General features: G+C 46.2%; 1 long non-coding RNA gene across 1 annotated transcript; it reads right to left on the reverse strand.

Annotated features, from left to right (window-relative positions):
• Positions 1–7,738: 7,738 nt before the first annotated feature.
• Positions 7,739–12,245, reverse strand: LOC128326331 (uncharacterized). Its single transcript, XR_008307987.1, has 3 exons — positions 12,167–12,245; positions 11,973–11,994; positions 7,739–7,982 (listed from the first exon to the last, which is right to left on the reverse strand). It is a non-coding gene; the product is annotated as an uncharacterized LOC128326331 (long non-coding RNA).
• Between the last annotated feature and the right edge of the window lie 6,988 nt (positions 12,246–19,233).

Below are 19,233 nucleotides of genomic sequence, written 5' to 3' on the forward strand. Positions count from 1 at the left end.
TGGAGTTGAAGACATGATGCCTTGGATCAGGGCAAACATGCATTTGACACCTCATGCGGGTGGGGTGGTCGAGTCGTGCCGTCGAATCAGTGTTGACTCCTGGTGACCACAGAGCCATGTGGTTTTCTTGGTAGAATACAGGAGGGGTTTGCCATTGCCTTCTCCCATGCAGTCTGAGATGATGCCTTTCAGCACCTTTCTATATCACTGCTGCCCAATATAGGAGTTTCCCATATTCTGGGAAACACACCAGTGGGGATTTGAACCAACAGGTTCTCTACACAGGTTGCTTCCCCGCTGTGCCATTAGATGGCTGGGGTGGGGTAGTAGCTGGGGTTAATTTCAAATGAGGAATCCGTGGGCAGGAAAAGATTAAGTGTTCTTTTCACTCAAGGCCACTCTGTCCATGAGGCAGACTGGCAGCTTATAGGTGGGGTGTGGGGGCAGTGATCCCTGTAACAGGGATGCCCAGAAATCATTGACTACAACTCCCAGCATCCCCTGCTGCAATGGCAGGGATTATGGGAGTTGTAGTCAATAAACTGGAAATGCTATGGCTGCCCTCCTCCACCTACTTCTGCCTTCCTCTGCCAGCTTCTGCAATGTGTCACTCTCCTCCTGCTCCTCACCCCCATAATCTTTGGTTTTAAAAGGAAGAGAGGAATTTAGTAGAAGAGGAAGTGTGGAGGAGAGGTCAGTGGTGGGCTAGAGCATCACCCGCCAGACTTCCTTTTTCATTCAGTCCCCCTCTTCCTTTTAAAATCCAAGGAGCACAGGAGGCGTGGCAGAAGTGACTCTTTGTAAGTAGAAGTGACTCTACCAGGGGACAGGCCTTCTCCATTGCTGCTCCGGGGCTTTGGAACACACTTCCTGCTGAAATAAGAGCCTCCCCATCTCTTACAGCTTTTAAAAGGGCAGTCAAGACGCATTTGTTCACCCAGGCTTTTAACGAGATACTGTTTTAATTGTGTTTTAATAGCTTTAACTTTGTAAATTTTAATTGTTGAAACATTTTAATCTTTTTATTGGCTGTTTCTATTGTCTTGTAAACCACCCAGAGAACTTGCATTTTGGGCAGTATACAAATATGTTAAAAAATAGATAGATAGATAGATAGATAGATAGATAGATAGATAGATAGATAGATAGAGTGCTGCAAGGAGGTATGAACTGCATCACTTGGCACCTTGCCTCAAGCTCAGGCAGATCTTCAGCCAGTGCTGCTCCTACGCCTGCTGCTTCTCCACTCCATTTGTCCACTCAGCTGTCATGAGCATGTTCTGGGATGTGCAGTTTCTAGGGCACCTGATGTCCATACCAAAAAAAAATTAAAAAAAAAATAAAAAAAAATCCAGGAGAATGAATCTGCCTTACACAGAGGAATACCACTGGTTCATCTTGCTTGTTGCAGACAGAGGTCTTTCCCAGCATCTTCTGCAGCCTGATGCTTGTAACTGGAGAGGCCAGAGAATGAACCTGGGATCTTTGGCATGCAAGAGGACTCAGAACACTGAAGGTGAAGGAGAGAGGGGAACTATCTTAGTCTGCACTGTGAGCCAGAGAAGACTTTTGGAAGCAACATTCGGCTCACTTCATGCAACTGAGCATTACAAGCTAGATACATTTGTAGTTCAAGGTAGTGAATTACAAATTTTGACAGCATCACTCTTTGGGACCACAAGAATAGAGCTGATTTTATTAATTATCTGCTGCCGAAGTAGCAGGCTGTTTTGTAGTGGATTCAGAGAACTTAAATAAATAAATAAATCGGTATGTAACTGTAACATATCAAGAACTAGATCTATTAGTTACTTCTGCCATAGTTCCACTTGACTGTGATAATCTGTGCTCACTACATGTGGAGCCATTTTGAGCAAGATGCGTGCATACAATTGTTGTGATTGGTTGAATTATCATCACTAGGTCCAGATTTGTGAAACTATTGACAGCATAAGCAGGTATACCCACAATGGGAGCACATCTTCTACACTTTAGTAGTTTGAGTAGTGAGAGGCTTTGGGGATGGGGCTGTTGCTCAGTGGAAAAGCATCTGCTTTGCATGCAGAAGGTCCTAGATTCAATCCCTGGCATCTCCAGGTAGGGCTGAGAGGGACTCCTGCCTGAAGCCTTGGAGAGCTGCTGCCAGTCGGTGTAGAAAATGCTGAGCTAGGTGGACCATCGTCTGTCACAGTATAAAGCAGCTTCCTATGTTCCTAGCTGAGATGAATATAAATTGCCATGTTTTATCATTTGGCTTTATACAGGATATTCATTAATTAAACTGAAGATTGGGGATGGGGCTTTAGTTTAGTGGATGAGTACATGCATTGCAAGAGAGAGCTCCAGGTTCAGTTCCCAGAACCTGCAGGTAGACCTGGGAAAATTACTTCCAGTCAATGTTGATCTAGATGGGCCAATGATCCTTTAGACTATGTTTAAAGCAGCTACATATGAATTCCAGCCGCTGTTATGTAAGCATCTGAGGAGTTGTGGAAAGGAATAAAACAATATTAATGGAAACATATTTCAGTCCAAACCCTGATTATTAGACAAAGTCCTTTGGCCAATTTAATTTGTTGACATTCATATTTTCATAGTAATTTAATAACAACAGCAAGCCTGCTAGCTGGCCTTCTCTCACTTGCCAGTTTAACTACAGAGAGAGCAAGAGAGCACCAATTTAAAATCCAAATAACAGAACTATCTAATTTTGACGCTACATACTTTATCTCTTGCAGCGATGAAGTCACTGAAACATATGGCACAGAAATACATGGTGCAGTAGCTCATGCCTCAAGTAGAGATGTACTTTACTGCCCTGAAAGTTCTTCTGTGGCTCAGACTGTAATCCAATATGGAGAAAAATAAAGCCCTCCCTCCACACACATAATGGCAGGCGGAGGGGATAACAGGGCCTGAATTATGCTAGGAGTAAACCAAGTTGTTTTCTGCATTGTGAGGTAAATAGTTGAGTTTTATGACCTGATTTCAAAGCTCAAACCCATCACTAGTCTCATATAATAGCAAACTTCTAAGCAGGTCATACAAGTTCATTATTTGAACTTTGTGAATCTCAGCCTGCAGGACAACATCAAGAAGCTCTTGCCAACCACAGTCACCTGCTAGTCATTTTTTAAAAAAAATCTGCCTTGCCTAAAAAAACCCTGCAGAGATGGGATTTAGGAAAGGTGTGCCATGTTTTTGTGACCTATTGCATCCTGAACCTTCTAGAGGCAGCAGCTTTTGATAGCCCACTGTCTTTCCGCTATTTAGCCAAGGTGTAGCAGATGGCAAAACTTGAATTAAATAAGAGCATAATATCTGGGGGTACTTCTATGTCTGGATTTATAAACTTGTCTGTAAATGTCGGGCAGACCAGATCTATGACATTTGAAGTGGACTAATTCTGACTAAAGATGAAAAGATTTTTTTTCTCTTGAAACAGATTACATTTATCTAGTAGAAATCATCCTCTTAAGAGAATAAGGATATTCACATTACCAAAGCAGCTGGCAGGCAGGCAGGCAGGCAGGCAGGGAGAAGGCTACACAAAACTTACCTTCTCCCCAGATGAACTTCCCACATTGGTGGGAAGTGCGGTCTGTGCTCCCACACGATCCACATTTTCTGTATGCAATGTGGATCTCCAGAGGCTGGGGCACATCATACTGGCCTCCACGTGTCCCACAATGCACCACACAACACGTGCAACACATTGGAGGATACCCCCATAAGATGGGCACTGTAAGAGCCCATCTCTGTGTGTGCTCAGCTGCTCCCAGCCTGATCACACACACACACGATTCCGGCAGCAGCCCAAGCACACATTTGATCCCAGGTTAGCTGCCCTAGGTTGCATGTGAGAACAACTTTAGTGTCTAGTATAATTTGGTATTCAAGATTGGAAGCTAACTTCCATTGTAATTAGCATCTTGATGAGATACCCTTAAAATATCATCATAACTAGGTAACTAGGGAAAGTAGCTGCTACTTTCCCTAGTTTTCACTACCAGCATCTGCCCCATGAGCTTATTTTTGCCCTGATCTGTTGGCTTCTATTTATGCACGCACTCCTTACAATCAGGGTCCAGTTTGATTATGCAGTGAGTTTCCTCATGAGAAGTCAAATAGGAGATAACTAGAGTTATTGGAAAGTTTGGACTAGATTGAACTCTATTAGTGTACGAGCCTGACAATTAACAGGGAGCTACTCCTTTGCATTTTAACTAGACTGCATAGCAGAAGCAGTTAGATTTAATTCACTAAGACAGTCAAGCTTAGCTCTATTCTGGAGCAATGCTTTGCTAACCTTCTGAACTCTCCAAAGCCTGAAAGCTTAATTTCGTATAACTACCAATAGGGCAAGTTTGATTGTTGCTTGCTGAGGCTTTAGAAGATGGTCCTGAATGAATCAAAAGGGAAAGTCTCTGATTCACTGTACTTATCGAAAAACAAATTTCGATTAGCAGTTGAAGGATCCAAGGACAAACTATTGAGATCATCTAGCCTGGAAGATCAGGATGCTGGCCATCAATCTATACAGTTAGTGGCTTACATACTGTGCAGTGCCTTGCTGATCCAAGATCAAGGTGCCTGCACTGGTTCCATTCCTAAGCAGCATCCATTATGTTCCTGACCCTTCAGAGCCTCCGTGGTGACGAAGAAGTGTGCCACCACTGAAGCAATGCTGCTTTAGTTATTCTCAATGTACACAATATGTCAGCCAGCCAGTACATTTTTGTGTCTAAAAGATGCTTATTTCATAGTTTTAGCTAGACTAAAGATCCCTGAATTTCCTTGAATATCTTTTAATAAGAACATATTAGGTTACCTGAGTCTCCAGTATATAGGATTACTCTCTTCCAGTGTAAATGAATGTTTGTCTGCCGTGGGCAGTAAATCACATGAAGGCTGCTTTCGGACGTAACACAGAACCGTACGTCCAATGGAACTGCAGTTTTGTGCCTCCTCCCCCCATTACTCCGTCTGCATTGGGATGAATTGGAGAGTTCCCCCTCTGCAGTCTCACTGACTGCAGAGAGGAGGGGGAACTGGCTGCTGGGGCTTCCTTCTTAAATGATGGTAAGCCCCAGCAGCCAATAGCAGCCAGAGTGAGGGAGGAGCTTCCTCTCTTACCTCTGGCTGCATAAGAAGGAAACTGTGGTGCCAGCATTTGGATGTAATTTGACACCGTGGAACCGGAGTTAAAGGTGGCAAAACTCCCAGCAAGGGAGAGGAAGAGAAATACATGCAATCCAGCAGCAACCACTGCCTGGAAATAAGCTCTGGAGGGCTCTCACAGGCTCCACGGAAACTGGGCCATGCCCCTTGGCACATGAAATCACACGCAAAAAGAAGGGCCCCCTGTACATGACATCACATGCAAAGCGGGGCACCAGTGAGGCAGAACTTGGGCCGCTGCTCTGCTGGCTACGCCACTGGGTTGACATACTGTACCACATTACATGTGCATTGCAATATAATATTTGCACAGCTGAGGAGAGCACTGTTGCTCTAAATGCAAGAATTGTATAGATGCACTTGCACAGTTGATGGCCATTGGAAGTACAGTAATGGCTGTCAATTGAGCAGGTGCATTTGCACAGGTCTTCCATTCAGTGCGACCGTGCTTTTGTGCAACTGTGCCAATGTTACATTACAACACACACATAACATTGCACAGTATGTCAATCACTGAGTTTAATGGGTTGAATTCCTAATAAATATGCTTCATTCATTCATTCATATTTGTTTTTATTTTGTTTATTTACTCCCCACCCAAAAATGGCTCAGGGCAGTTCAGATTTGCTGCAGATTGCAATCACTGTCCCAATGAAATCAGAAGGATTTGACTGGCCATCCTTCTGGAGGGATGGCCAGAAATATTTTTGGCCCGCCTCTTCTATGTAGTTATCTAGATTTTCTGCTTGCAGCTGGCAGGTACAGTGTGGGTCTCAGGAAGCCTAAGGCAGCTTAATGGCTAGCACCCAAAGGCATGTGTTTGGTGTTAGGAACAGTTTATCAGACATTCTCTAGAGCAGAGATTCCCAACCTGTGGCACATGTTGCTGATAGGGATGTGCACAAAACCGGTTCGCCCATGGGGTACAGGGTTCTGTTGTTTCTGAGGTATTCTGCGTGTGGATTCTATGATAGCAAATGAGATTTTCAATGAGACACCATGAATCCACTCTAATATGCTATCATAGAATCCACATTCAATACCTCAGAAACAACAGAACCCTGTACCCCATGGGTTAGAAACCCATGGGGGTGGTTGGCACCCTATGTGCACTACACCACCACTCGCTCTGGACCACCCCAGCACCCCCCAAGTGCACTTATGGGGCTGCTGAAAGCTCCATTATAACTTCTTATGAGGAAAAACCTTAAAGATGCGTAAACTTCAACAATTCTCCAAAAATCAACACTCGCCCAAATCCTTTGAAAAAATTCAGGTAGCTTCCTTGCCCCTACCTGGCACTACCACCAACCCCACACTGCTCCAGGCCACCCCTTTGCCCCCGATGTGAAGCTATACACTTGCTGACACCTCCATGCTTCTTTATGGAGAAAAACCTTAAAGACACGTAAACTTCAAAAATCACTTAAAAATCACCCTTTTGCCCAGTTCCTTTCAAGTAATTCTGATAGCTTCCTTGCCAACCCTAGGAACTACCAGCCACCACACTCCACTCTACGACACCCCTTTCCCCCCGACGTGAAGCTATACATTTGCTGCAATCCTAATTATTCTCTATGAGGAATTCAAAAATACTTTAACAATTCACCAATAATCAGAGGAGTGTCCAATTGCCTTGGGATTTTTTGGGTGGTAGGCACCCCTGTCTGTCTACCACCCCACCACTTTTGTGCCCCTAGGTGCTCCACAATAGGGGATATGGACTGGTTTGGGTCCCATTATACTCAATGAGAAAAATAATTAAAAATATTTCAAATATTCATAAAAAATCATAGGGGTGTCTGATTGCTTCAGGGTTTGCATGGTTGTTGGCACCCATGGGTGCTCCACAATAAGGAATAATGGCCTGGTTCGAGACCCATTATATCCTATGAGAAAAAAATAAAGATAATTTTCAAAAATTCATAAAAAAATTGTATGAGTGTCCGATTGCTTTGGGGTTTGGGTGACAGGTACCCCTGGGTGGCAGCTACCATCCTACCAATTCAGATCCGAACCGTTCGCACATCCCTAGTTGCTGAACTACACAGTTGAACCCCGGTACCATCATTCACACATGTTGAACACAGATGGAGCAGTACACTCCCTATCCATGCCATATGAATACAAATATGATGGCTATTTGTATTCCACTTTTCAACTAAAGATCCCGAAGTGGTTTACACAGATATAAATAAAATGGCTTCCTGTCCCCAAAGGGCTCACAATCTAAAAAAGAAACATAAGAGAGACACCAGCCACAGTCACTGGAGGGATGCTGTGCTGGAGATGGATAGGACCAGTTGCTCTCCTGCTCTTCAATAAAGAGAATCACCACTTAAAAAGGTGCCTCTTTGCTCAGTTAGCAGAGGACTATCATGCATTTGAGGCATCTGTATCCAGATTCACTTTTAACATGAACACGGGTACAATCATTCACACAAAGACATGTATGGGTGTAGACATCTGTACACTGGTACAGCATAATGTATGGATTGGGCTGTAGTCTCAGGCCATTGCTGATCTTTTCAGTTGAGGACATGAGCTCACTGGCCTGGGTGCCTCCTTTCTTGCCTTCCTCTCAGGGCACACAGGTCTTTCAGTACTCCTGGGAAGGTGGGGGGAGAGGTTGCCCCAAAAGTCCTCACAGACCAGTGCTGGTCTCTATGGGAGCTGACGTTATGCTCTCCCCTGGCTTGGGCACCTCCTTTCTTGCGTTCTTCTCAGGGTCCATAATTATGATGAATTATGATGACAAGGAAGCAGAATGAACTGTTTCAGAAAACTTCTGAAGTAGCAATCTAAGAGACAAGGGTTCAAAGGCCAGGTCAGCCATGGATATACTCAAAGTTTTCTCAGCTTCAGTTTTCAGTCTGTAAAAGGGAATGAAGAGTGATTATACCTCGCAGGATTTTTGAAATGTCCGTGGATGTGTCAGCTCTCTACTCATGGCCAGCAGGTTATGAGCAGACACCATGCATAGGTGCATGCCACTGTAAATGCCATTTTATCAAACACTTGTGGTGGCATGAAAAATGTTTTATTCTGCACTTGAAAACTGTCCCAGTTGACTGGCTGACCACAGGCAGGGAGTTGCCCCTCAAAGGAATTCCAAGTGGCCACTTTGGGCCCATTGGGTGTTCTACAAATTGGCCGGTAGTTGGCAATCATTTCCCAACACATGCAGTAGTGGTTTGTGTGAGAAATAATAAAGACATCGCAACATCTTGCATTGGCTGTGCGAGAAATAATAAAGACATCGCAACATCTTGCATTGTGTGGCTCTTTTTTCACTCCGTGCTTTAGTAGATGCCTAATGCCTTTTTTATGTTCAGCAAGACTTCATTAGCTTAAAAATTAGCATCCTGAAGTGGATGTTTGCCACCAGTGACTGACTTCCAATTGCCAGCAATATGCCTGGTTAGTGATCCTTTAAAACAATATTTTATTTATCTTTGTTTTTTGGTTTTTGGATTAGCGCTTATGAAATATAAGCAAGATGATTCACTCAGCTGCTTAAAGCTGAAATCCTCCCAGGATAATGTCTTTCTCTTGGGGTCGGTTCTTCCACCCATTTCCAATGCAAAGCCTTCCCCCCACCCTCCACCCCACTCCTCTGCTACTGGAGGGCAAACACTATGTCTCTTCATCCATGTTAGTAAGGCATAGTTAGGAAATCAATTGGACTTGAGAGAGTGATCTGGTAATAATACTATATACCTTGCACACTGCTGAGACTCAACAGGGAGCATCTAAAGTCTGAAGGATTACTGCATGCCTCAGGTACATTGCAAGCCACTAGTCTGCAGGATCAATGTCCTCAGCCACCTGAGCTGTGAAATGATCCCACAGAAACACAATGTCCTGGAGTAATTTAGGAACATGTATATAACAGTGCTTTTAAAAAAAATGTATGCAAAAAGCTGGTAGACAAAACTCTGCCTTTACCAAAATTAATAAATAGGGAAGCTCACATGTTCTATGATCCTGCATTTGATTCTGCAGTCCATATTGAGGCTATTCTCATGATTGGCCAAAACTCGCCTAACCCACTTTTGGGCGAGCGTGAGAACCACCGGGCTTGCAGGAGAGCCCGGTTTCCTCAAAGTGGGTAAACTGCATCAGTATCCCTCACCTAAAACGAGGTTAATGGAGTTAACGCTCCGTTAACCACATTCTTTTGCTCATGTATTGCTGCAGCACGAATCTGCACCATGACAACAAATGAGGAGGCCCCCCGCCGGGAGGCTGCAAGCAGAGACCTTGGGGGTCTCTCCAGCATGCCCCCGCACACTCGTGCAGGGCATCCTGGAACTTCCGGGGGCCGCGCGGCCCCTGATCCCTGCAGCCCCCGCCGGCTCCGTGACGGAGCCGGCAGTCATGTGGGCAGCTGATCCGACCACCCAGGGCTGCTGCCTTGATCGTCTGCAGGGAGAGCGGGCTAAGCCCGCTTTCCCCGCAGATCTCCTTTCGGCGAGTCTCACTGATCATGAGACTCGCCTCATTGTGTGATTCTGCAAATGTGACATCTGCCGCAGAATTTAAATAACTTGAGGCTCTACACATGATTGGTGTGTAGAGCCTAATAGGGTTCTGCGGGGAGAGCGGGTCAAGCCTGTTCTCCCCGCAGATGATCAGGGGGCTAGCCCTGGGCGGCCAGATCAGCCACCCGAATGATTACCGGCTCCGTCATGGAGCTGGTTGGGGCTGCGGGGATCAGGGGCCAGTGTGCCCCCAGAAGTCCCAGAATGCCTCTCGCAAGTGCGTGGGGCATTCTGGGGAGACCCCCGATGCTCGGAGGCTTGTTTTAGCCTCCAGGTTGGGGATCTCCTCGTGAGTCACCATGGCACTGAGCTGCATCACGGCGATTCACGATCACAGAAATTGGGTTAGTGGAGGGCTTACTCTGCTAACCTTGTTTTAGGGGAAGGGTATTTAGGCAGGCTAGCCACCGCTGAACCACTGGGCTCACCTGTGAGCCCGGTGGTTCTCATGACTGTTTGAAAGTGGGCTGGGCTCCCTTAGCCCACTTTTGAGAGGTCATGAGAATAACCTATTTGACTGACATAGAGGTGGGTCTCACGAACAATGAGACCCGCCTCCAGAGGGTTTGCGGGGAGAGCGGGCTAAGCTCGCTCTCCCCACAGACAAGCAGCAAGCCTTGCCTGGGCGGCCACTGCAGCCACCCACATGACTGCCGGCTCCGTCACGGAGCCAGTGGGGGCTGGGGAGTTTGGGGGCCGCGTGGCCCCTGGTAGTTCCAGCATGCCCTGGGAGAGGGCCCAGGGCATGCTGGAGAGACCCCCGAGCTGGGAGGCTGCTTTATAGCCTCCTGGTCAGGGGCCTACTCGTGGGTTTTCACGGCACAGAGCCATGCCGCAGCAACACACGATCCAAAAGCCGCGGTTAGCAGAGCGCTTGCTCTTCTAACCTCGGCTAAGGGGAGGAGGAATTAGTGGAGTTTGCTGCCAGGAGCCGTGCTGCTCCCGTGGCAGCACACGGTCCACTAAAAGCGGGCTAGGCTCCCTTAGCCCACTTTTAGTGGCTCGTGATAATCTCCTCATAGTGAGGCGAGTCTCACGATCAGTGAGACTCACCTCTAGGGGGTTTGTGAGGAGAGCGGGCTTAGCCTGCTCTCACCGCAGACAATCACTGGAGCAGCCCTGGGTGGCCGGATCAGCCACCCACATGACTGCCAGCTCTGTGGGGATCAAGGGCTTTGCGGGTCATCCTGGAGAGACCCCAGAGTCTGGGAGACTGCTTGCAGCCTCCCGGCTGGGGGTCTCCTCATGTGTTGCCATGGTGCGGAGCCACGCCATGGCAACACATGACCCATAAACCTGGGTTAGCGGAGTACTCGCTCTGCTAACCTGGGCTAAGGGGAGGGGGAAATTAGCGGGGTTTGCTGCCAGGAGCCGTGCCAGCCGCCAAAAAGCAGGCTAGCCCTTAGCCCGCTTCTTGGCGGCCGTGAGAATCACCTCACTGAGAAAAATTACACAAAGTAGTCCCATTGAAACAAAAAAAACCCCTGCTTTGTATCTTAGCCTCCCCATAACAATTGTTTTCTGGTGAGCTCACAAAGAAAAACAATGATTGAATAAAAACACAATTAAAAGCACATTAAAACAAAATGAAATTACAATAAAATACAAAAATGGTATAATTTTTTTTTTTTAAGGGCAGGGCTTCACCTGGAATCTAAAAAAAAAAGTGACAACACTAGGCAAGTCTCACCGGAAGGCTATTCCATCAACAAGAGTCCATCACTGAAAAGGCCCTCTTCCTAGCAGCCACCCACCTCACCTCATTTCGCAGGGACACTTGGAGCAGGGCCTTTGAAGAAGATTTCAAGGTCTGGGTAGGAACATATGGGGCAAGGCTCTCATTCAGCTCTTTAACAGGACAATAGCAATAGCAATAGCAATAGCAATAGCACTTACATTTATATACCGCTTTATAGCCGGAGCTCTCTAAGCAGTTTACAATGATTTAGCATATTGCCCCCAACATTCTGAGTACTCATTTTACCGACCTTGGAAGGATGGAAGGCTGAGTCAACCTTGAGCCCCTGGTCAGGATCAAACTTGCAACCTTCTGGTTACAGGGCAACAGTTTTACCACTGCGCCACCAGGGGCTTAGGCATTGTCCTTAGACTCTAACCTATGAAGGCATTTCTGGCGAAGAGTGTTTCCAGCCCTCATGGCTTTCAAACACATAGTGCAAGGTCAACTTTCCATATCAGATTTCTCAGCTCATTTACATATTCAACCAGTCCCCTGGGAACTCTTACCTCTTTCCAGCCCCACTTTTTGCTGCAAGCAAACATCAACAGGTCAATATCTCAGCTAAGTGGAACAGCTCTCTCTGATTTCAAACTTCCCTAGTGTTATGACCGGTGGTGTAGAGAAGGCATGGGTGGCCCGTGTTTGGGCTGCCTGCCCCCCTGGTGCCCCCCTACGGTGCCCCTTCTCTTCCCTCACTCACGTGTGGTGGCAGCCTTCCTGACTGAGCAGCCTGCCCAGATTAGGCTGCCCTGCCCTTGCATACATGCTGTCCAGGTGAGTGGAGGGAGCAGGGCAGCCTGCTGTGTGTTGCTTGGTCAGGGAGGTCACCTCCGTATTGTGTGCTCATCGTGACAGCAGTGGGGAAAGAAGGGGCAAACATGGCAGCCCCAGAAACAACTGGAGGAGGCCCCGGCAGCAGCTGTGCATGGGTTCCTCAAACCCATATGCACAATTACAGCTCCGCCCCTGGTTATGACCCTATCTTTCAGAGCAACCAGGACAATGGTTTGGGGGTGGCAGAGAGCTCATAGTGTATGTGCTGTAATTCTGCAACTCAGGCTACAAAAGGTGATGTAATGGACCTATGTGGCCAACCAGATCTGGCTAAATGATGATGCATCTTTGGACAAGGGAAGACATTTGAGAGTGAGGGCAATTTTTCCTGGATTAGTCAGAAGACTGATTCTAGTTTATAAAGGGTCAGACAGTGAATGGGATGAGCTACATAATCCAATTTGGCTAGGTGAGGGAAACTAACGACAGAGAAAAAGAACACCTCCAGCCTCAGAGTCAGGATGCCTCTGAATAATACCAGGTGTAGGGGAGTAACAGCAGGAGAGAGGGCATGCCCTCAACTCCTGCCTGCAGTGTGTGAAACAGGATGCTGGACTAGATGGGCCTTGGGCCTGATTCTAGCAGGGCTGTTCTTAGGTTAACAAGAGAGGGCAATGCAAATACCCAGACAAACATTTTTGGAATACTGAAAAATTGGCAGAGATTTTTTTTAAAAACATCACTGGAAAATGGTGAGTAGTTTTGGCTCAGTCATTCATGCAGCATCTCTCTATATTTTGGTGTGTGTGTGTGTGAGACACATTGAATACAAACCTCAAATTCCACACGTGATGCTGCTTTGAGGCCTCTGATTCTATGGCAGTGGCAGGACTTAACTCTGCCCAATTTTCTGTTCACTGTTCAGCTCTGGCTTTCAAGTGCAGAAGATGCAACATGTTAACATGATATAAATCAAAACAGTTGTCATAAATATAAGAGGAACATAAAGGAAAGGCTTATTTGTGCAACTTGAAATGCAACTGTCAGCACTATCCTCTGTGATTTCTCTTCTGCTCATAATGAATCAAAGCCTTGAGTGAATACACAAAATCACATGGCAGAATCAGATTTCCACACACAAAAAGTTCTTTGGTAGTGAATGTAGGAATGTGCAGTGGCCCTGTACAACTTGCAGCGAAAGCGGTGTGGCAACCCATATTAGAATGACTTGGTCATCATAGGTTGGTCAATCAATTCTTTTCTGGATTCCTACCTAAGTGCAGTCCCTGGCTGCCTTGGGCTTCAAATAGCTTAGAGGGAGGGACTGACTCTATTTTGAATAGGCTTGAAACAAAGGACCATCCAAAACATGGATATGCAACTCTGTCTGGAGAATTACACTGTGCCATTTATGGTGGGCATTGCTGTTTAAGAAGTATGATAACAACATTGATTTTAAATTGTATATCTTATATATTTTTAATTTTTTAATACAAAAACACAATGCACTCATAACAAAGAAAGCAAAGAATAAGGGCGTAAAGGTAAAGTTGTGCCCTCAGGTCAGTTTCGACTCCTGGCGCCCACAGAGCCATGTGGTTTTCTTTGGTAGAATACTGGAGGGGTTCACCATTGCCTTCTCCCATGCAGTATGAGATGATGCCTTTCAGCACCTTTCTATATTGCTGTTGCCCTATATAGGTGTTTCAGCAGGGATTTGAACCAGCAACCTCTTGCTCTCTAGGCAATTCATTTCCCCACTGTGCCATTAGCACATCATTAAATGCCGAGTTCCAGGATGTAATAAACAAAATCCATCACTGTACAAATATGTCTGCTTTTTCATTCAGTTCTGATATTCTAAAATAAGTTGATTTTACGAGTAATACAATGCTCCAAATACATTTATATTGATTTATTAATGAGGGTGGATGTGGAGATTTTCAGTAAGATGAAATACAAAGCCTTGCTGCTGATAAACAAAATACCAGCTCCAGATCAACCTCCAGAACAGGGGTAAACAACCCTGGATCTCCAGCCATTGGACTACAGTTCTCCCCACCTCACTCCCAACCACAATACATGGAGGTTCACAAGACCAGGTGGACAGGACTGTGAGCAGGGCAGGGGGGAGGCTAATTAAACCATCTTCCCACCAGATGACTGATTTTATGTTGCTGGGAGCGCAAACCGCGCTCTCATATGATTGGTGCTGCAGGCCTGCAGTGCGGAGCTCCGGAGACGGGACGGCGAATCCCAGCCTCCGGAGAGCCCACGATGCACTGCGCAACACCTGCAATGCATTGGGGGATTCCCCCAGTGGAGAGGTGCTCTAGGCTCCCATTACTGTGTCCACTGTGGTTAAACATAGCCCCAGAGAACACATGAGCCCGTGGCCTGGGTTAAGGGAGCAGTTGCTCCCTTAGCCTCAGCTAACAGCTGGGCTACAAAGAGGGGCTAGGCAGCGCTTCTCCACTGGGATCGGGCCCAATCCTGGTGGTTCTCACACACCGCCTAGCCCAGTCTGGGCTTCCTTAGTTTGGGTTAGGCTGTGCATGAGAAGAACTTCATTGTGTTGAAGTTCAACAGCTGGAGAGTCAAGGTTGCCTACCCTTCTCTAGAATGACCCCTTTGGCATTGCTTATAGCACTTACATTTATATACCGCTCTATAGCCGAAGCTCTCTAAGCGGTTTACAATGATTTAGCATATTGCCCCAACATTCTAGGTACTCATTTTACCGACCTCGGAAGGATGGAAGGCTGAGTCAACCTTGAGCCCCTGGTCAGGATCGAACTTGTAACCTTCTGGTTACAGGGCGGCAGTTTTTTTACCACTGCGCCACCAGGGGCTCTCTGACATAACTATTTCTAGATCATAAGTTAAAACATATTCCATTATCTCCTTTATAATATCCAAAACTTTCAATCTGAACTGGATAATCAAAGGACAAGTCCAAAACATCTCCATACTTTAATTTTTCATAAAATAAAAATTAAAAATGCAATGTGACATCAGTATTCAAATGCAGTATCCTCCATCCTCTCAAGAGCAAGCAAAGTCCCACTGATTCATACTCACTGTAGTGATGCGTCAAAGAAATACAACTCTATGTAGTTGGGGCCTGAGCAGAGGCACTGGGGTTGTATTGAAATACTGCTACTTTTGACAAAACCTTTGAAGGGGACTTAGAGATTCTTGCAAGCGTTCCTTTTCTGAATGTGCTGCAGGAGATGTCATGTGGGGTGTGCTTATGTCACTTTGTGCACTCCGTACCCTCAGGCAGGGTTTCAGGCAGAGAGAAGGACATGAAGTGACTTCTGCTTCTTAAAAAGCAACAGACCCCTAGCGTGCCAAGTTTTCTTGCTGTTCTTGTGGGGGGGGGGGATTTGTTTGTTTCTTTTACTAGAATGTAAATCTAGTAAAAACTGAGGTCCAAAGCAGCTAGGTTATCAAATTGTGCTTCTTAGGTAACAGATATTGGTGTTCTGCTCTCTCCTTATTCCCCATGACAGCTGGGCAGAGGAGAAGACTGCAATGGCTGACATACTGACGTACAAAACACTTTATCGTTTCTACACTGCCCGATATAGACATCTCTAGACGGTGTACAAATTAAAACATAACAAATGTAAATACAATATATAATACAGTTAAAATTCATAAAACATATAAAACAATTTCAGTGGGGGGAAAACATTTTAAAAACATTCATATTTAAATTTCAGTTAGAAGCCTGAGAAAACAGGAATGTCTTGAGTGTCCTCCTAAAAGCAAGCAGAGAAGGAGATGTTCTTATTTCAGCAGGGAGTGTAATCCAGAGCCTCGGGGCAGCCACAGAGAAAGCCCGGTGCTGGGTTGCCACCAAACAAACCGGCAGCAACTGTAACCAGACTTTTCCAGATGATCTGAATAGGATTCATGTCAATTGCATAAAAAATGAAGTTGTGCCAGAAGATCGCATGGCTGTGCTAAAAATCTGGGATTCATAGTATACTTGCCATTTCAGAATAGGCTGGTTTAACAGCTGCTATTCCTTTGTGCTGTGTTTTGTTGTTGTCCTGCTTTCCCCCACAAGGCTCAGGTGTTCAGCTGTACAACAAATCACCACTGGGGATGCTCCAGGATAGTCAAAGGGGTCAGACATGAATCGTGGAGGTATGCATAAATGGACTGCTGGAGAAATCAACAGCAACAAGCAGCAGCAACAGATGTTTTTTGGGCAACAACCAATATTCCTTGGGCAGTGCTGAAGAGCTAGTAGGCAGGAACAAGGCTGCTTAGCACAAAGTTTCAGGGCAGGTGGGGTCACCTGGTATAAAACCTGGAATTTGCTGGTCTCAAAAGCAATTCAAAAACAAGTTAGACTGCTAGAACTGGGTCGGGAACTGCACTGGGAGAATACAGCATGGAGATCTGTTAAACCAGCAACTGATCTGAGGAAAGACAGGGAGGCGATTCTCACAATAGTCAAAAAGTGGGCTAAGGGAGCCTAGCCCACTTTCTGGAGACCATGAGAACAACCAGGCTTGCAGGCGAGCCCAGTTTCTCTCAAGCGGGTAACCTGCTTACGGAGCCCTCCCCTAACCCCAGTTAGCAGAGCGAGTGCTCTGCTAACTTGGGCTCTATGATCATGTGTGCCACGGTGTGGCTCTGCACCATGGCAACACACGAGGAAATCCCCAACCGGGAGGCTAAAAGCAGCCTCCCGGCTCGGGAGTCTCTCCAGCATGCTCTGTGCACTTGTGCAGAGCATGGTGGAACTTCCGTAACCCCCAAACTCCCAAGCCCCCGCCAGCTCCGTGATGGAGCCGGCAGTCATGTAGGCAGCCAATCCGGCCGCCCAGGGCTTCCCCTCCAGTCGTCTGTGGGGAAAGTGGGCTAAGCCCGTTCTCCCTGCAAACCTGCTCTGGGCGAGTCTCACCAATTTGAGACTCACCTCAGGATTTAAATGGTAGCCAGCAGACACTCACCCTTCTCCTTGGTGCTCAGGATTCTATCATCACCTGGCTCCAGATCTGCTTCCTCCTCTAGAGTAGACCCCTCTTCATGAGGAGGCCTTTCCATGCTGAGCTGTCAACCTGCAAGGTGTGCACTCCTATGGCATTGTTGAAGCTCCAGCCAAGCTTGCCAGTGCCTTTCTCTGGGTCTTGGTAGGGAAGATGGTGGCTCTTCCTTATAAGGAGATCCTGAGGCTTGTGCTTCCCCAGTACCCCCTGGAGCAAAGAGGGGAAAGGGGTCTGACTGTGGGGGCTCTGCTGGCTGGGGTTCAGGAGCAGAGACATCTGGGGTCTCATTTGCATAGATTTCTATGGGGTCAATGGGGGGGTGTTTCCTGACAGGTAGGTGCCTCTGGCTCCCCATGGGGGGCTTCTTTATCAGAACCAACAGTCTCCAAGGTAGGTGACCTCCCTCTCAGGTTCTGAGTCCGTAGGTTTCCTTGGTGGGCCACTATGTGAAACAGGATGCTGGACTAGATGGGCCTTGGGCCTGATCCAGTGGGGCTGTTCTTATGTTCATCTTCCAAAGAGACCCCGGTATTCCCAGGGAGAATCTCGAGTGCTGTTATGGCCAACATCTGGATGCCAGTCTGGATGTCAGCCATTGTGATTTCAAGTTTGTTTCCACAATGCCTTAATTTATTCTATACCACTTTATGGTCCTTAAGTGAAAGACAGTGAGGCGCTTCACACAATCAAAGTGAAACACCTAGAGGTGGTTTGCGGGCAGAGCGGGCTTAGCCTGCTCTACTCGCATACAAGAAGGGATCTGTCCCTGGGTGGCCGGATCGGCTGCCCACACAATTATCGGTTCTGTTATGGAGCTGGTAGGAGCGGTGGGAATCGGGGGCCACCTGGTCCCTGGAAGTCCCAGGATGCCTCGTGCAAGTGCACAGGGCATTCTGGGGAGACCCTCGAAGCCAGTAGGCTTGTAGGAACCTCCCAGTTGGGGGGGGGTGTCTCCTCACGAGTAGCCATGGCACATGACCTCTGCACATGACCTCTGATAACCGGGCTGGGCTCCCCTAGCCTGGTTTTCAGAGGTTGTGAGAATAGCCTCAGTGTTTTATAACTGCTTCCCTCACAAACACAGTCTAATCTATGTAGATTTAACTAAGAGTATATTCAGAAGGAACTCTATTTTCTTCTTCTCCTTTCCCTCTCTTTTCCTTTCAGAAGACTGCTCCCCCACACTCTACCGGATCCCTACTGGGACAAACTTCTAAAAAACAAAATATCAAAGATCACTGAATAGAATACAAAAGATAGTTTATAGATTTAATAAATACATAGATAAATCAGAGTATTTAACATGTTATATACAGAAATAAACAATATTGTTGGAGTTTAAAACTCTGGGGTGAGATTAACTGCACACATTTCATACCATTCTATCTAAAAACAAAAATATCTATGGCCAAACATTTTTTTAAAACTACGCCTTTTAGGCTTTGCCTGCTTGTTATTATTTTTTAACATCTTGTTTTCAATGCCATGTAGGTTTTGACATTTTTCTTTGTTACACTTTGCAAACAACTGATGATTGTTCAGCAATACTGTTAAGATTTTTCACTGACACTTCAAGAAAATCTTAAAATCAGAATAGATGGAAGTTTAAAAGAGTGAGAGAGAAAGGGAAGAGAAGAACAACTGTCAGCAATATAAAGTGAAATTAGACAAAAACAAGTCTTCAGGGTGTGCTGAATGTTCTCCCACTCAATTTTCAAGTGGAAATTGTTTCTTTCAGAGCTGGTTCATGGGGCAGGGCAGAAATATTTTTTCCCAAACCCTTGAGATAATGTTTGCCTTTTAAAATTCTGTTCACTTCCATGGTTTCTAATATCTGCTTCTGTTCTGATGTCTTGTTTGTTCTGTTTTTGCACCTCTTTCTTCTTAGAGTGACTCCATCCAATCATGTACTGAATGGGATGATGTCATGTCTACATAGCCAATTACATCTGAGGGCAAACAAAGTCCATGCAGAGTGAGGATA

The sequence above is a fragment of the Hemicordylus capensis genome, chromosome 5, assembly GCF_027244095.1.
Source record: "Hemicordylus capensis ecotype Gifberg chromosome 5, rHemCap1.1.pri, whole genome shotgun sequence".
Taxonomy (NCBI): Eukaryota; Metazoa; Chordata; class Lepidosauria; order Squamata; family Cordylidae; genus Hemicordylus; species Hemicordylus capensis.